The following is an 18,425-nucleotide window of genomic DNA, read 5'->3' on the forward strand; positions in this document are numbered from 1 at the left end:
ATGGATTGATTGGATCTCCTTGCAGTCCAAGGGACTCTCAAGAGTCTTCTCCAACACCACAGTTCAAAAGCATCAATTCTTCGGCGCTCAGCTTTCTTCACCGTCCAACTCTCACATCCATACATGACCACTGGAAAAACCATAGCCTTGACTAGATGGACTTTTGCTGGCAAAGTAATGTCTCTGCTTTTAAATATGCTATCTAGGTTGGCCATAACCTTCCTTCCAAGGAGTAAGCGTCTTTTAATTTTATAGCTGCAATCACCATCAGCAGTGATTTTGGAGCCCCAAAAGATAAAGTCTGACACTGTTTCCACAGTTTCGCCATCTATTTCCCATGAAGTGATGGGACCAGATGCCATGATCTTAGTTTTCTGAACGTTGAGCTTTAAGCCAACTCTTTCACTCTCCTCTTTCACCTTGATCAAGAGGCTCTTTAGTTCTTCTTCACTTTCTGCCATACGGGGGGTGTCATCTGCATATCTGAGGCTATTGATATTTCTCCCGGCAATCTTGATTCCAGCTTGTGCTTCTTCCAGCCCAGCGTTTCTCATGATGTACTCTGCATAGAAGTTAAATAAGCAGGGTGACAATATACAGCCTTGACGTACTCCTTTTCCTATTTGGAGCCAGTCTGTTGTTCCATGTCCAGTTCTAACTGTTGCTTCCTGACCTGCATACAGGTTTCTCAAGAGACAGGTCAGATGGTCTGGTATTCCCATCTCTTTCAGAATTTTCCACAGTTTATTGTGATCCACACAGTCAAAGGCTTTGGCATAGTCAATAAAGCAGAAATAGATGTTTTTCTGGAACTCTTGCTTTTTTGATGATCCAGCGGATATTGGCAATTTGATCTCTGGTTCCTCTGCCTTTTCTAAAACCGGCTTGAACATCTGGAAGTTCTCGGTTCAAGTATTGCTGAAGCCTGGATTGGAGAATTTTGAGCATTACTTTACTCGCATGTGAGATGAGTGCAATTGTGCGGTAGTTGGAGCATTCTTTGGCATTGCCTTTCTTTGAGATTGGAATGAAAACTGACCTCTTCCAGTCCTGTGGCCACTGCTGAGTTTTCCAAATTTGCTGGCATATCGAGTGCAGCACTTTCACAGCATCACCTTTGAAGATTTGAAATAGCTCAACTGGAATTCCATCACCTCCATAGCTTTGTTCGTAGTGATGCTTTCTAAGGCCCACTTGACTTCACATTCCAGGATGTCTGGCTCTAGGTGAGTGATCACACCACCGTGATTATCTGGGTCGTGAAGATCTTTTTTGTACAGTTCTTCTGTGTATTCTTGCCACCTCTTCTTAATATCTTCTGCTTCTGTTAGGTCCATACCATTTCTGCCCTTTATTGAGCCTATCTTTGCATGAAATGTTCCCTTGGTATCTCTAATTTTCTTGAGGAGAGCTCTAGTCTTTCCCATTCTGTTGTTTTCCTTTATTTCTTTGCAATGATCGCTGAGGAAAGCTTTCTTATCTCTCCTTGCTATTCTTTGGAACTCTGCATTCAGATGGGAATATCTTTCCTTTTCTCCTTTGCTTTTCACTTCTCTTCTCTTCCCAGCTATCTGTACGGCCTTCTCAGACAGCCATTTTGCTTTTTTGCATTTCTTTTCCATGGGGATGTTCTTGATCCCTGTCTCCTGTACAATGTCACGCACCTCTGTCCATAGTTCATCAGGCACTCTGTCTATCAGGTCTAGTCTCTTAAATCTATTTGTCACTTCCACTGTATACTCATAAGGGATTTGATCTAGGTCATACCTGAATAGTCTAGTGGTTTTCCCTACTTTCTTCAATTTCAGTCTGAATTTGGCAATAAGCAGTTCATGATCCGAGCCACAGTCTGCTCCTGGTCTTGTTTTTGCTGACTGTATAGTGCTTCTCCATCTTTGGCTGCAAAGAATATAATCAATCTGATTTTGATGTTGACCATCTGGTGATTTCCACGTGTAGAGTCTTCTCTTATGTTGTTGGAATAGGGTGTTTGCTATTACCAGTGCGTTCTTGTGGCAAAACTCTATTAGCCTTTGCCCTGCTTCATTCTGTACTCCAAGGCCAAACTTGCCTGTTACGCCAGGTGTTTCTTGACTTCCTACTTTTGCATTCAAGAGATTAGATCTAGTTAACAGTGTGGTTGAAGAACTATGGGCAGAGGTCAATAATATTGTACAGGAGGCAGTGAACAAAGCCATCCCAAAGAAAAAGAAAAGAAAGAAGGCAAAGAGGCTATCTCAGGAGGCTTTAAAATAGCTGAAGACAGAAGAGAAGCAAAAACCAAGGGAGATCGGAAAAGGTACATCCAACTAAATGCAGCGTTCCACAGAAAAACACGGAGAGACAAGAAGGCCTTAATCAATGAACAGTGCATAAAACTAGAAGAAAACAAGAGAAGGAGAAAGAATAGAGATCTCTTCATGAAAATTAGAAATATCAGGGGGATATTTCGGCCAAAGATGGGCACAATAAAGGACAGCAATGGTAGAGACCTAGTAGATGCTGAAGAGATCAAGAAGAGATGGAGGGCATACACATAAGTAGTGTATGAAAAAGATCCTAATGAACCAGATTATTATGATGGTATGGTCAGTCACCCAGAGCCAGATATTCTGGAATGTGAAGTCAAGAGGGCCTTAGGAAGCAATACTGTTAATAAAGCTAGAGAATGAGACGGAATTCCAGTAGATCTGTCCAAAACACGAAAGGATGATGCCATTATGGTGTTGCATTCAATATGTCAGCAAATCTGGAAGACCCAGCAGTGGCCACAGGACTTCAAAAGGTCAAACCTCATCCCAATTCCCAAGAAGGGTAGTACTAAAGAATGTGCTAACTATCGGACAATTACACTCATCTCCCATGCTAGTAAAAGTCAGGTTTAAAAACTTGCATGCTAGGCTTCAGCATTATTTGAACCAAGAACTTGCAGATGTCCAAGCTGGGTTTAGTAAAGGAAGAGGCGCCACCAGAGATCAAATTGACAGTATTTGCCAGATCACGGAGAAAGCAAGAGCATACCCAAAATCATCTATGTCTGTTTCATCAACTACACTAAAGCCTTCGACTGTGTGGATCATAACAAATTAACAAAAGCTCTTAAAGAGATGAGAATACCAGACCATCTTACCTGTCCCCTGAAAAACCTGTACATGTGTCAAGAAGCAACAGGTAGCACCCTGTATGGACCAACTGATTGGTTCAAGATTGAGAAACCAGAGCCTCAATAAGTTGTGCTGGGGAAACAGACAGCTACATGTAGAAGAATGAAATTAGAACACTTCCTAACACCATACACAAAAATAAACTCAAAATGGATTAAAGACCTAAATGTAAGGCCAGAAACTATAAAACTCTTAGAGGAAAACATAGGCAGAATACTCAGTGACATAAATCAAAGCAAGATCCTCTATGGCCCACCTCCTAGAGTAATGGAAATAAAAACAAAAGTAATCAAGTGGGACTTGATTAAACTTAAAGCTTTTTCCAGCAAAGGAAACTATAAGCAAGGCAAAAAGACAACCCTCAGAATGGGAGAAAATAATAGCAAATGAAACAACTGACAAAGGATTAATTTCCAAAATACATAAGCAGCTTATACAACTCAATAGCAGAAAAAACAAACAATCCAACCAAAAAGTGGGAAAAAGACCTAAACAGACATTTCTCCAAAGAAGACATACAGATGGCTAACAAACACATGAAAAGATGCTCAATATTTCTCATTATTAGAGAAATGCAAATCAAAACTACAATGAGACATCACCTCACACCAGTCAGAATGGCCATCATCAAAAAGTCTACAAACAATAAATACTGGGGAGGGTGGGGAGAAAAGGGAACCCTCTTGCACTATTGATGGGAATTAAATTGATACGGCCACTATGGAAGATGGTATGGAGATTCCTTAAAAAAAAAAAAAAAAAAAAACTAGGAAGAAAACCACCATTTGACCCAGCAACCCTACTCCTAGGCATATACCCTGAGGAAACCACAACTGAAAGACACATGTACCCCAATGTTCACTGCAGCACTATTTACAATAGCTAGAACATGGAAGCAACCTAGATGTGCATCAGCAGATAAATGGATAAAGAACTTGTGGTATATATACACAATGGAAAATTACTCATCCATAAAAAAGAATGCATTTGAGTCAGTTCTAATGAGGTGGATGAATCTAGAGCCTATTATATAGAGTGAAGTACATCAGAAAGAGAAAGATAAATATTGTACACTAATGCATATATATGGAATTTAGAAAGATGGTATCAAAGTATTTATTTGCAGGGCAGCAATGGAGAAACAGACATAGAGAACAGACTTATGGACAAGGGGAGAGGGGCGGAGAGAGTGAGATGTATGGAGAGAGTAACATGGAAACTTACATTGGCATATATAAAACAGATAACCAATGGGAATTTCCTCTGTCTCAGGGAACTCTAACATGGGCTCTGTATCAACCTAGAGGGGTGGCATGGGGAAGGAGATGGGAGGGAGGTGCAAGAGGGAGGGGACATAGGTATAATTATGGCTGATTCACATTTAGTTTTGACAGAAAACAACAAAATTCTGTAAAGCAATTATTCTTCAACTAAAAAATAAATAAACTTAGAAAAAAACTACACTGATTTAGGGCTTCCTTGGTGGCTCAGGAGTAAAGAATCTGTCTGCCGATGCAGGAGACATGACTTTGATCCCTGATCTGGGAAGATCCCACATGCTGTAAAGCAACTAAGCTTGTTCTCTGGAGTCCGGGAGCCACAACTACAGACCCCATGTGCCGCAACTACTGAAGCCTGCGTGCCCTAGAGCCCATGCCCCACAACAAGAAAAACTACCACAGTGAGAAGCCTGCACCACAGGTAGAGAGTAGCCCCTGCTTGCTGCAACTAGAGAAAACCCCTTGAGGGAACAAAGACTCAGTGCAGTCAAAAATAAATAAATTTAAATTTTAAAAAAATTAATTGCTTTAAACATAACAGAGAAGGGCCATTAGAAGTAATATTAAGTCTGAATAAGATGATATGGTTAGATAGCATCATTGATTCAATGGATATGAATTTGAGCAAACTCGGGGAAATAGTGAAGGACAGGGAACCCTGCGTGCTACAGGTCATGGGGTCACAAAGAGTCGGACATGACTTACCAACTGGACAACAAAAAAATCTGACTTGTAGGATACTTTTTGAATAACTATAATAAAATAAATGCAAATAGCTACTGCTAAAAAAAAAATAAGATCGAGAAAGGAGTACAATAGGGCTGTTTGCAGTCACCTTGTTTAACCTGTACACTGAACACTGCATGAGAACTGCTGGGCTGGATGAGTTACAAGCTAGAATCAAGATAGGCAGGAGAAACATCAACAACCTCAGATATGCAGATGATAGCACTCTAATTGTAGAAAGTGAAGAGGCACTAAAGAGACTCTTGATGAGGGTGAAGAAGGAGAGTGAAAGAGCTGGCTTAAAACTAAATATTAAAAAAACTAAGATCATGGCATCCAGACCCATTACTTCAGGGCAAATAGAGGGGGAAAAGGTGGAAGTAGTGACAGATTTACTCTTCTTGGGCTCTAAGATCACTGCAGATGGTGACTGCAGCTATGAAATCAGAGGGCACCTGCTTCTTGGTAGGGAAGCTATGACAAACCTAGACAGTGTTGAAAAGTAGAGACATTACTCTGCCGACAAAGGTCCATATAGTCAAGGCGATGGTCTTCCCAGTGGTCATGTATGACTGTGAGAGCTGGACTGTAGAAGGTAGAATGCCAAAGAATTGATGCTTTCAAACTGTGGTGCTGGAGAAGACTCCTGAAAGCCCCTTGGACAGCAAGGAGATCAAATCAGTCAATCGTAAGGGAAATCAACTCTGAATACTCATTGGAAGGACTGATGCAAAAGCTGAAGCTCCCGTCTTTTGGTCACCTGGTGTGAAGAACTAACTCATTGGTAAAGTCCCTGATGCTGGGAAAGATTGAGGGCAGAAGGAAAGAGGGCATCAGATGATAAGATGGCTGGATGGTATCACCAATGCAATGGACATGAACTTGGCAAACACTGGGAGATGGTGAGGGACAGGGAGTCCTGGTACGCTGCAGTCCATAGGGTTGCAAAGTGTCAGACAGGACTGGGTGACTCAACAACAACAATGACAGTGAGATATAGAAATGTTACTCCTATACAGCTCCATCTCCTCTTCTGCATTTTTGTTATGTTGGCTCAGCAGCAAAACCTGCACTTCTTACAGCACTCTTAAACTTGAACATCTTCAGTCTCTATTCCAAATAATGTTAGTCTCTTCAGGAGAGCTATGCAGCTCTGTTCTTATGGCCTGACTCTCACCCTCTGCAGAATCTCTGTGCTACTGCTTCAGAGATGGAACAGGAACTTTTATTCTTGCAGTGCCACTCCCATACAAGCAAGACTCTAGGCTGGGGGGTGGGGGCAGGAGGGGATGGGTCATTGCTGGTCTTCTTGGTTGGTCCCTCCCAGTATGGAATCTCTGCCCTACAGGGAACCTGGTGTGAAGATTATTGAAGCCTAGTATTCTCAGCTTACTCTGCCTAAGACAGAGTTTCTGTGTTATGGATGTAAGCTGGGTAGAGGAAGGGAGTCTTGGATCTCTCTTGCCTGGAAAGAGCTTCTGCAATAAATCTGGGAAGGATAAAGAATGCTGGAGCCAACCCCTCATGGGGAGAAATCATTGTCTTGAACTGAAGTCTGGGAAAAGAGCAAGTCCTGTGTAATTAGCTATAACCACATGGAATAGAGTTTCTGTTGCACTGAGCTGGGCAAGGTGGGAGGTGGGGAATAGGTCATGGTTCAAGCGCCATAGACTCTAGCTCATCTTATCAAGATTTACTAGATTTTATTGAATAAATGTTTCCCCAGGGCCTTCCCTGGTGGTGCTGCAGATAGGAATCTGCCTGCCAATGCAGGGGACATGGGTTCGATCCCTGGTCCTGGTCTAAGAAGTTTCCACATGGCATAGAGCAATGAAGCCTGTGCACCACAACTATGGAGCCCCTACTCCAGAGCCCATGTACTGCAACTACTGAAGCCTGCATGCCACAACAAGATTAGCCACCGTAATGAGAAGCCCAAGCACCACAACAAAGAGTAGTCCCTGCTCGCTGTGACTAGAGAAAGCCCTGCCACACAATGAAGACACAGCCTAGCCAAAATAAATAAATAAGGTAAAAATAAATAATTTTTTAAAAAATGTTTCTTTATTTGCTGTAGGCTTTAGAGTAATGTCTAGATATATTAAATATTTTTTTTTTTACAAAAATTGCCAGTTATTGTTGTTTTGCTGATAGAGGCGATCCATGGAGCTTCTCATGCCACGATTCTAGAAGTGCTTTTTCAAATAACTTATTTTTAGAGTGAATGAACCTAGGACTGTTCTGAGCATGAAAATAACAATGAGTTCCCATTCTAGTTTTAACACTTTGAATGTATTATTTAACCTAAGTTTTTCCTCATTTATAGCATGGGCGCCTTGTATACCTCTCAGATTTTGGTGAGGATTGAAAGACTATTGAAATAGTGTTATATAAACACCAAGCATAGACATTGACTCACAGTAATCACTTAAATGTCACTTCTCTCCCCTTCAAGTAAATGACTGTCTCAGGCTGGATAGCTATTTTGGGAACTATCACAGTGTCTCTGCTTAGTCACTCAGTCGAGTGCAACTCTTTGTGACCCCATGGAATGTAGCCCACCAGGCTCCTCTGTCCACGGGAATTCTCCAGGCAAGAATATTGGAGTGGACTGCTATGCCCTCCTCTAGGGGATCTTCCCAACTGAGGGATCAAACCCAGGTCTCCTGCATTGCAGGCAGATTCTTTACCATCTTAGCCACCAAGGAAGCCTTCACAGTGTCTAGAATATGGTCTCTGTGTTCATATATACTCTGCGTTCAAAGTAAGGGGCTAGGGCAGGCCTAGATGGCAGAAGACAGATGGCCAAGAGGGGGGCCACAGCTTAAGGCATTGTGTATATATCAAGAATTTTGGAAATATCCAATATCCTAAAGCTCTGTCATCATGCAAAACAAATTGAAAAGGTGATTAAAAAATTCAATTTTAGAAAATTTAGGATCACTGCAGTTGGTGACTGCCACCCTGAAATCAGAAGATGATTGCTTTTTGGTAGGAAAGCTATGACAAACCTAGACAGTGTGTTGAAAAGCAGAGACATTACTCTGCCGACAAAGGTCCATATAGTCAAGGCTATGGTCTTCCCAGTGGTCATGTACACTTATGAGAGCTGGACCGTAAAGAAGGCAGAGTGCCAAAGAGTTGATACCTTGAACTGTGGTGCTGGAAAAGACTCCTGAAAGCCCCTTGGATAGCAAGGAGATCAAACCAGTCAATCCTAAAGGAAATCAGTCCTGAGTATTCATTGGAAGGACTGATGCTGAAGCTGAAACCCCAGTATTTTGGCCATCTGATGTGAACAGCTGACTCATTGGTAAAGTCCCTGATGCTGGGAAAGACTGAGGGCAGAAGGAGAAGAGGGTGTCAGAGGATGAGATGGCTGGATGACATCACTGATGCAGTGGACATGAACTTGGGCAAACTCCGGGAGATTTTGAGGGACAGGGAGGCCTGGCATGCTGGAGTCCATGGGGTCAAAAAGAGTTGGAAATGACTGGGTGACTGAACAACAGCAACAAGTACCTCATATAAGTGGAATCATATAATATTTAACAATATTTGTAACCTTTGTATATTGTCACCCTGCTTATTTAACTTATATGCAGAGTACATCATGCAAAATGCTGGATGGATGAAGCATAAGCTGGAATCAAGATTGCCAGGAGAAATATCAATAACCTCAGATATGCAGATGACCCCACCCTTATGGCAGAAAGTGAAGAAGAACTAAAGACCCTCTTGATGAAAGTGAAAGAGGAGAGTGAAAAGATGGCTTAAAACTCAACAATCAGAAAACTAAGATCATGGCATCTGGTCCCATCAAATTAGTTCATTTCGGTTCAGTCACTCAGTCATGTCCAGCTCTTTGTGACCCCATGAATTGCAGCATGCCAGGCCTCCCTGTCCATCAGCAATTCCTGGAGTTTACCCAAACTCATGTCCATCGAGTCAGTGATGCCATCCAGCCATCTCATCCTCTGTCATCCACTTCTCCTCCTGCCCCCAATCCCTCCCAGCATCAGGGTCTTTTCCAGTGAGTCAACTCTTCACATGAGGTGGCCAAAGTATTGGAGTTTCAGCTTCAACATCAGTCCTTCCAATGAACACCCAGGGCTGATCTCTTTTAGGATGGACTGGTTGGATCTCCTTGCAGGCCAAGGGACTCTCAAGAGTCTTCTCCAACACCACAGTTCAAAAGCATCAATTCTGCAGCGCTCAGCTTTCTTCACAGTCCAACTCTCACATCCATATATGACCACTGGAAAAACCATAGCCTTGACTAGATGGACCTTTGTTGACAAAGTAATGTCTCTGCTTTTTAATACGCTATCTAGGTTGGTCATAATTTTCCTTCCAAGGAGTAAGTGTCTTTTAATTTCATGGCTGCAATCACCATCTGCAGTGATTCTGGAGCCCAAAAAATAAAGTCAGCCACTGTTTCCACTGTCTCCACTGCTTCCCTATCTATTTCCCATGAAGTGATGGGACCGGATGCCATGATCTTAGTTTTCTGAATGTTAAGCTTTAACCCGACCTTTCATTCTCCTCTTTCACTTTCATCAAGAGGCTCTTTAGTTCCTCTTCACTTTCTGCCATAAGGGTGGTGTCATCTGCATATCTGATGTTATTGATATTTCTCCCGGCAATCTTGATTCCAGCTTGTGCTTCCTCCAGTCCAGCATTTCTCATAATGTACTCTGCATATAAGTTAAATAAGCAGGGTAACAATATACAGCCTTGATTTACTCCTTTTCCTATTTGGAACCAGTCTGTTGTTCCATGTCCAGTTCTAACTGTTGCTTCCTGACCTGAATACAAGTTTCTCAAAAGGCAGGTCAGGTGGTCTGGTATTTCCATCTCTTTTAGAATTTTCCACAGTTTATTGTGATCCACACAGTCAAAGGCTTTGGCATAGTCGATAAAGCAGAGGTAGATGCTTTTCTGGAACTCTCTTGCTTTTTTGATGATCCAATGGATGTTGGCAATTTGATCTCTGAGTACACTTCTTAAATGAATGACCTTGTCTAATTGAAGTGTACCCCGCAGTGACCACTGTGATTCTAGGTGGTCTTAGTAAGATTCTGCCATTTTTGTAGGTAGTGATAGCTTCAGAAGGGAGTGCATTACTGAAACACAGTTTTAGCAGGTGTGCCAGAAGATGGTGTGCTTAATTCTTTGAAACTTGAGGATGCCATTTCTTCAGCTAAGTCTTAGGTCTCTCGGAGACAAATTAATACCTAAGAGGAATGTGCTACTGGGTTGGGGATTTTGTGGTGTTTTACAGCATACCTCTTTGTATAGACCTTCACCCGCCTGCTAATGCAGGAGACATAAGAGATGCAGGTTTGATCCCTGGGATGGGAAGATCCCCTGGAGGAGGGTATGGCAACTTACTACAGTATTCTTGCCTGGAGAATCCCATGGAGATGGGAGCCTGGCAGACTACAGTCCATGGGTCACAAAAGTTGGACACGACTGAAGCAACTGAGCATGCACACGCTTCTTGAGGTTGGCAGGTAAGGTTAGAGTTAGGTAGCAAGCACTCTTAAGGGCTTTTAAGTGCTTCACCTGTAGTCACCAATTTTGTGGCTATGGTTTCCAAGATTTGCATTAGCAATAGATCTATTATTTCTTTCACAAGATTTCTTTACAGTGGCAGACATCCTAATGTTTTTAAATAGTCTGACATGTGCCTACTTAGATTCTGATGTATCACTGGTCAAAGCAGTTAGAATTTCTTATCTTGTTTCCCCGAGTCCCCCTTTGGTTTATGCTGTGGACTTACCTTGAAGATTTGCAAAGCCCCTAACAGTGCCCATCTTGTTTTCTTAGATTGAAGGGTATCCATTATTTTCCCTTGTTGAAATAACCCTCCCTAGTTCAATGAGACTTACTGTTTCTGGCTGCCTGTGCACGGCTCATGAGACCTATCAAAACCTCCTGAAGTTGGCTTATGTGCTAGGGGAAGTTGGCAACAAACTCACATGCTGTGGCCCAGTAAGTCTCACCTAGAAAAGTCTGGAGTCTTTCACGCCCCAATCTTCCACTCAGAAGGATTAGGAGAAACAAACTCCAAAAGCTCAGAACACAAAATAAGCAGGGATAAACCTGAGAGAAGCTTACCTGAGATCCCAGAGAATGGCTGCTGCTGCTGCTGCTAAGTCGCTTCAGTCGTGCCTGACCCTGTGCAACCCCATAGACGGCAGCCCACCAGGCTCCCCTGTCCCTGGGATTCTGCAGGCAAGAGCCCTGGAGTGGGTTGCCATTTCCTTCTCCAATGCATGAAAGTGAAAAGTGAAAGTGAAGTTGCTCTGTCGTGTCTGACTCTTAGCGACCCCATGGACTGTGGCCTACCAGGCTCCTCCATCCATGGGATTTTCCAGGCAAGAGTACTGGAGTGGGGTGCCATTGCCTTCTCCGAATGGCTGAAGAGGCAGCAAACCAACAGGGTTCTGTGAGTATCTTCACCTGTGTTTTGGAGCAGTTCATGGAATCTCAGTAGCTCTCTTCAGGTCTCAACTCATTGCCAAAACTGTCAGTTGATGAAACAAAACAATTTGGTTACGAGTTTGATGTCCTTTATGTAGGGGAAAACAGTCCCTGGATGGTGAAGTGCAGTGCCTCACAAACAGTGAAGCGCTCTTCCTGAGGGATTTTGGGAAGAGCAAGTTTTATAGAGGTAAAAGAGGCAGTGCCAAAAGACGGCATGACTTGCTAGGAGGTCGGGGATTTCCTTCTAAGGCTAGTAAGCCCTGTTTTCTAAGGTAAATCTTAGTTAAAGCGGAGTTGGCGGATAGTTATCGGTGTGTAAGGATTCCTTGACAGGTGTTTCCTATAAGTGCCTGCTGATTTAGGTTTATATTTGTGATGTGGGCCTGGCCACTGGGGTCCTGATATATGACTCACCTTTATCAATAGGTACAGCAAGGAGTGTTTGCCATAGAGTAAATTCCACTTTGGCTGGTTAAGAGGTTATCAAGGCCTGAGTGATTGTCCATAGCAATCCTGACGGGTTTAGACTAGTTTGTCTTTCAAAGTTGAAATTGTATTACTTATGATTTATTAAGGTCTAAGGCAAGTTTTGGGCTGTGTTTGTCAGTGATATTACTCGTCAGAGGGAATTTCCACTTATAAAGTATGCATTTAACCAGAACTTCTGGAGGAGTTGTTTTTTAATGAGCTTGGGTGCACTGCATTTTGAAGGTTTCTGGGTACTATTTTTTTTCACATGATCCACAGGAAGGATGGTACCTTTAAATATGTAGAAGTGCCTCATAATTATCCTGAGTACACAGAATAAATCAGTGTGTGGCAGATCGGTGGAAGCCTATCCATGTAAAATGGAGTACCCTAGTTGGAAGTAGACTATGCTGGAAGTGTAAGTATCATTTATCACAAGGGAAGACCAGCTTGGTATCCTTCAAGGAAGATACTTTTTTTCTTTTCAGAGTGCATTTTTTATTTGTTGTTGTGGTAGAATATGCATAACAAAATTCACCATCTTAACAATTTTTAAGTGTATAGTGCAATTGTATTAAGTACGATAAGACATATCTTTTGAGTGGAATTAAATAGGTCAGCAAAGCAGGGTGTTTTCGAAAGAGGGTGAACTGACTGTCATGGTCAAGAGGCCTCAATATTATTGTCTACTACTGACTAGCAGGTCTTGCTGATGGTATTATAAAAACCTTAGCAGAAGTGTTCTGATACTGTAAGGTCAAGGTCCATTTTTATAAGGCTGAAGAGTGGGATTAATGATATGAGGGGAGCTTAAGTGCCAAAAGGGGCTTATCAGAGAGTCTTCCTTCCAAGATGTTTAAAGGAACTTATATTAAATTAGTGTCCCCAGGGTCTGGTGGAGGATATTAGATCTAGCAATCAGATAAATTCAGAGCAGCAGCTATGACTGGGAAAAACATATAGGAGAGTTTTGTTTTCCCTAAAGTGGCAGAAGAGGGCAATAGGGGTTTAAAACTAACTGGATGGTGATAGAGTATCTAACAGGAGATAACATATAATGGGATGAAATAAGAAAAGATTAAAAAAATTAAAAAGATGAAAATAATAGGATGAAGATAAGCTTTAAAGAAGGCTTCGTGCCGAAGAATTGATGCTTTTGAGTTGTGGTGCTGGAGAAGACTCTTGAGAGTCCCTTTGAGAGCGAGGAGATCAAACCAGTCAAACCTAAAGGAAATCAACCCTGAATACTCATTGGAAGGACTGATGCTGAAGCTGAAGCGCCAATACTCTGGCTACTTGATGTGAAGAGCTGACTCATGGGAAAAGACCCTGATGCTGGGAAAGATTGAGGGCAGGAGAAGGGAGTGACAGAGGATGAGATGGTCGGATGGCATCACCGACTCAATGGACATGAGTTTGAGCAGTTTGAGCAAACTCCAGGAGATGGTGGAGGATGGGGAAGCCTGGTGTGCTGCAGTCCATGGCATTGCAAAGAATTGGACATGACTTAGTGACTGAACAGCAATAGAAGAGAGATCACAAGAGTGTTCCGGAGGGTGTAAAAGTGTCATAATAGGTAATATCAGTAGAAGGGTAAAGGGACAGAAAGAGTGTTAAAAAAAGAGAAAATTAATCTCCATTCTGTCATCTTGGGTGGAACCTATCCAGTTCTGAAGACAGAAGCTTTTGTTGTCTCGGGCAGAAGCTGCCCACTTCCGCAGTTAGCAGCGTCTGGAGGATTCCTACGAATCCTCAGTCTAAGGTCTTCTGATGAAATGAATGTCCAGTAATGTGGGAGGAAATGATGTATATCTTTTAAGGTAAACATTTGATATACTTAAAAAAAAAAGTCTAAGTATCAGTATCTTGGAGTTTTACTGATATATCGGTTGTTAACAGTACCAACAAGATACTTTTCACTAAAACTCAATGAAGTTTTATCTCTGTTGTCTATTTCCGAAGACCAAACCTCCAGGTGGCAGATCTCACAGGGGATGTTTAGGTAAGTAGTTTGAAGATGTGCCTTATATCCATTATTCATAAAGTTGGAGATATTTCATAAGTCTCCTGGAGTACTCAGTCACATTAGCCTGTAAATAAAGTAGAATCTGGAATTGGAAGTGAAATTCCCAGATGCACGAGGCAGCTTTTTATTAACATACAAGGAAGAAAACTGTGGAACCTTGAGTGGCCTGAGTTTATCATCATAGGGCTAATGGCAGTACTTTAGGCCTGGGAAGTCCAAGGGTTTTTGAGAGCTTTAATAGCTAAAATTCTAGAATTCTCCTAACTTTCTTTATTTTTTGAGATTGAATATGGTATGTACAGAGGAATTTCTGAGTAAAATGTTAATACTTTAAAGGATTTAAAAATAACGATACCAGCAAAATGTGTGTCCCTGTTACTAGAGAGATACCTTGGGATTTCTAACATCAGGAGTTGGAAATCATTTCACTTGGCTCTCCAGCAGAGAGGCCTCAAACTACCCCGAGAATATACAATAACCAGAACCCAGTCATCGCCCACTTGGAAATGTTTAAGGGGACCTTGAAGTTTGGGTTCCTATTTCCTACATTTACAGACTTTGAGAATGTGTGAGATTGCAGGTAGGACATGCCCTGAAACCACCCTCAGCAATACTTCTTACCATTTCCCTGACTGTTAGTTCAATGTTGTGGTCAAACTAGCTCTGCTATTGAGTGTGCTACCATGAAGCAATTTTGCTAAAATCTGTTTTTATCAAGGTTATCTTCTTAGATAATGGCCAAGCATCTCAAGGTCTGTTAAATCATTGTTTATTTTATAGGGGTTCCTGGAGAAGTCAGGAAATCTTTGTTTCTATACCATGTAGACATCATGTAGTTAACCTAAAATCACCTGTTTACTATCAATATAAAATATTCTCTTAAATATTTTGTAGGTTAGTCTGAGCACAGACAATTAATTGAGCCATAAGAACTGATTTAATTTCTATGAGAAGTTTTCAATATTTCAAGGGGATATTTAAGTCTGTAATAGCATATCTTAGGTAGCAATTTTTTGGTTTTACTTTTTCTGTTGGAACCATTAACAAATACAAATGCATCACAGTTCTTTGAGTCTCTAGGAGGTCTGTCCAGGGCACATAGACAGTCTCCTAAAAGCCATAAGCAACCATAGCGGTTTTCCGTTTCAGGTGAAGGAAGGCGCGTGACTAGCTCTGAAATATTGCAATATTTCTTAGGTGACTAGCTGAAAGGTGGTGAGCGCTTTTCTTTCATGGAAGAGTGTATACAGCACTAGAGCAATTACATTTAGTGAAGACTTGAGAACCAAGTTACTGAAGTTTTCACATGTTTTGTTGTTGCTGTTACAGCTTGCAAAGAGGGTATGTCTTGGTTACTGAATCTAAAAAATAGACTTTTCACCAATCCTATGTAACTGAGTCAGTACCCCCAGTGCCTACCCACAAATATTTTGAACAAAAAAGAAAAACAATCCGTGAATCCAGAATCCTGCAAAAATACTTGGCAGAGTCAGTGCGTCAGTCTCTGTGCTTAAATGTATGTTTCTTTTAACTTGAAATGTATTCAGTCATTGAAAGACATAACTACCATGCTTTATTTATGCAAAATTAACATAGGAATAAAAACTCTTAATTTGTCAAGTTGATCATCACCATTATTTTTAGTTTGGACTTGATTAAGTGGTAGAAAAATTTATTCTTATATAGAATTGAGACTCAAATCTTCATATTCTCTAGTGGCCACTTCAGGACACCCAAAGATAGTTTAGGCATAGACGATGTCTTAGTAATTGTATGATTCTGAATTTGGAGCCTAGATTCGGGAAAGGCAAAATCAAGGCTAGTTGTCAGAGAAGACAAGGTGTAAGTCCTAAGTATCTAAAGACAAGAAATATTTATAATCAACACCATAAAACCACACTAGATTTTACCAAGGCTAAAGCTGTATTAGGGAAAAGATAGCAGCAGTACCTCCTATCAGCGAGGAGAGGATGTTTGCTCATTTCTGAGACTTAGAGGACATTCATGTTTTGTCTGTGTTCAGACAAGATTACACAGTGGCCTTGTTTTGGTCTCATTTTGTCACCACCCCAGAGGGGCCTTGTCGGATGTTGGCGCGTGAATTTCTTCATGCTCACGAGAGAACAGACTGAGCCGTGAATGCCAGGCCAGCTTCCATAGGCCAGGGGCTATTTTCCGCTTTCTCATCGGTGACAGACTCTGAGAGGACTGTCTTATCTATATTTTAAGTCTTGGCTGTCAAGCCTTACAAGGGGCCCCTTCCATGAAATTCAGCCAGTTGTAGCAGTTTTGAAATTAAGATTTTGAAACCCAGGAGTAAATATGGGTCAAATCTGTATCTCAAGAAGAAGCCTGCTGCTGCTGCTGCTAAGTCGCTTCAGTCGTGTCTGACTCTGTGTGACCCCATAGACGGCAGCCCACCAGGCTCCGCCGTCCCTGGGATTCTCCAGGCAAGAATACTGGAGTTGGTTGCCATTTCCTTCTCCAGTGCATGAAAGAGAAAAGTGAAAGTGAAGTCGCTCAGTTGTGTCCAACTCTTTGCGACCCCATGGACTGTGGCCTACCAGGCTCCTCCATCCATGGGATTTTCCAGGCAAGAGTACTGGAGTGGGGTGCCATTGCCTTCTCCGGAAGAAGCCTGCAGGATTTCGAAAAACCTTTCTGGGACCCTTTATCGCCAATCAAATTTGCAAGAAATAAATCAGCAGCTAAAGCATCACTTTGCATTGGGGATTTTGCCAAGTACCATGACCCCAAGCCACACACATTGTCTACCCCTGTCCAAATTTTCCCTTTTTCACTTTGTACTCTGGATACAAACTTCCACAGTCACACTTTAACCTAGTGGTAAGTGTTCATATCCCAGATCTGAAACTGTTGAGCTCAAGGAAAAGAATGGGTCTCATTCATTTTATTCAGGCCTTAGACAAAAGCCTGAAATTAAGCAGTTGCTCAGTATTGTTTAACTGACCATTAATGAAAAATATTTTAACATAAGACTCAAAGTAAAATGTAACTTGGAGAACTTCTCTAGGCACAGGAAGTATATTGAATAAAAGGTGACAAAGAGGAAGACTGAAGTCCTAAATTCTTCCCTGAGGGACATTTCACAAAGTGGACAAAATCTGATAAATACCTCATGAGTTGCTGCAAGTTCCTTTACCTGGGGTTTAATGGTTTTACTTAAAAACCTTTCACCAATACTATTTGCTTTCCAGTAAGTGGTCGTCATCTCCATCTTGCTGATCCTTGAAATAAACCTTCCCATGCAGTGCTTCTGGGAAAGTATATGAAGGACAGAGAACCACTTCCCATTAAATTAGCAATGATTTGTTTTTAACTTTAGGAACACTTAACATGAGATCTACCGTCTTAACAGATTTTTGCTGATGACATGATTGTCTGTGTAGAAAGTCCCAAAAAACTTACCCAAAAACTCCAAATAAAATGAAATACTTAGGCATAAACTTTAAAAAATGTACTGAATCTGTATACTAAAAAATTTTAAATGCTGATTAAATAAACAAAGAAGACCTAACTAAATGGAGAGATATGCTATACTAAATGTCCATTGACAGAGAAATGGATAAAGAAGATGCGGTATACATATATAATAGACTACTACTCAGCCATAAAAAACAATGGATTAATGCCATTTGCAGCAACATGGATGGACCTAGAGATTATCACACAAGCCAGACAGAGAAAAACAAATATCATATGATATCACTCATATGTGGAATCTAATTTAAAAAAAAGATACAAATGAACTTGTTTACAAAATACAAACAGACTTACAGATGTTGAGAACAAACTTATGGTTACCAAAACAGAACCCTGGCAGGGATGGATAAATCAGAATCTTGGGATGAACACATACACACTACTACACATAAGATAGATAACCAAGAAGGACATACTTGATAGCACAGGGAATACTATTCTTCAATATTCTGTGATAACCTGTGTGAGCAAAGAATATAAAAAGAAGGAATATATGTATAACTGAATCACTTTGCTGGACACCTGAAACTAATACAACATTGAAAATTAACTATCCGCCAAGAAAAATTTTTTAAAGATATTTTTGGAATCATCTGGAAATTTTGAATTTAGACTTTGTATTAGACATATCTATGTTATACTTTGGAGATATCATGACAATGTTGTTGTAGCATGTGGGTTCAGTTCAGTTCAGTCGCTCAGTCGCGCCCAACTCTTTGCGACCCCGTGAACCGCAGCACACCAGGCCTCCCTGTCCATCACCAA

Source organism: Giraffa tippelskirchi, chromosome X, assembly GCF_054371585.1.
Source record: "Giraffa tippelskirchi isolate mGirTip1 chromosome X, T2T-mGirTip1v1.2.pri, whole genome shotgun sequence".
In the NCBI taxonomy this organism is placed as follows: domain Eukaryota; kingdom Metazoa; phylum Chordata; class Mammalia; order Artiodactyla; family Giraffidae; genus Giraffa; species Giraffa tippelskirchi.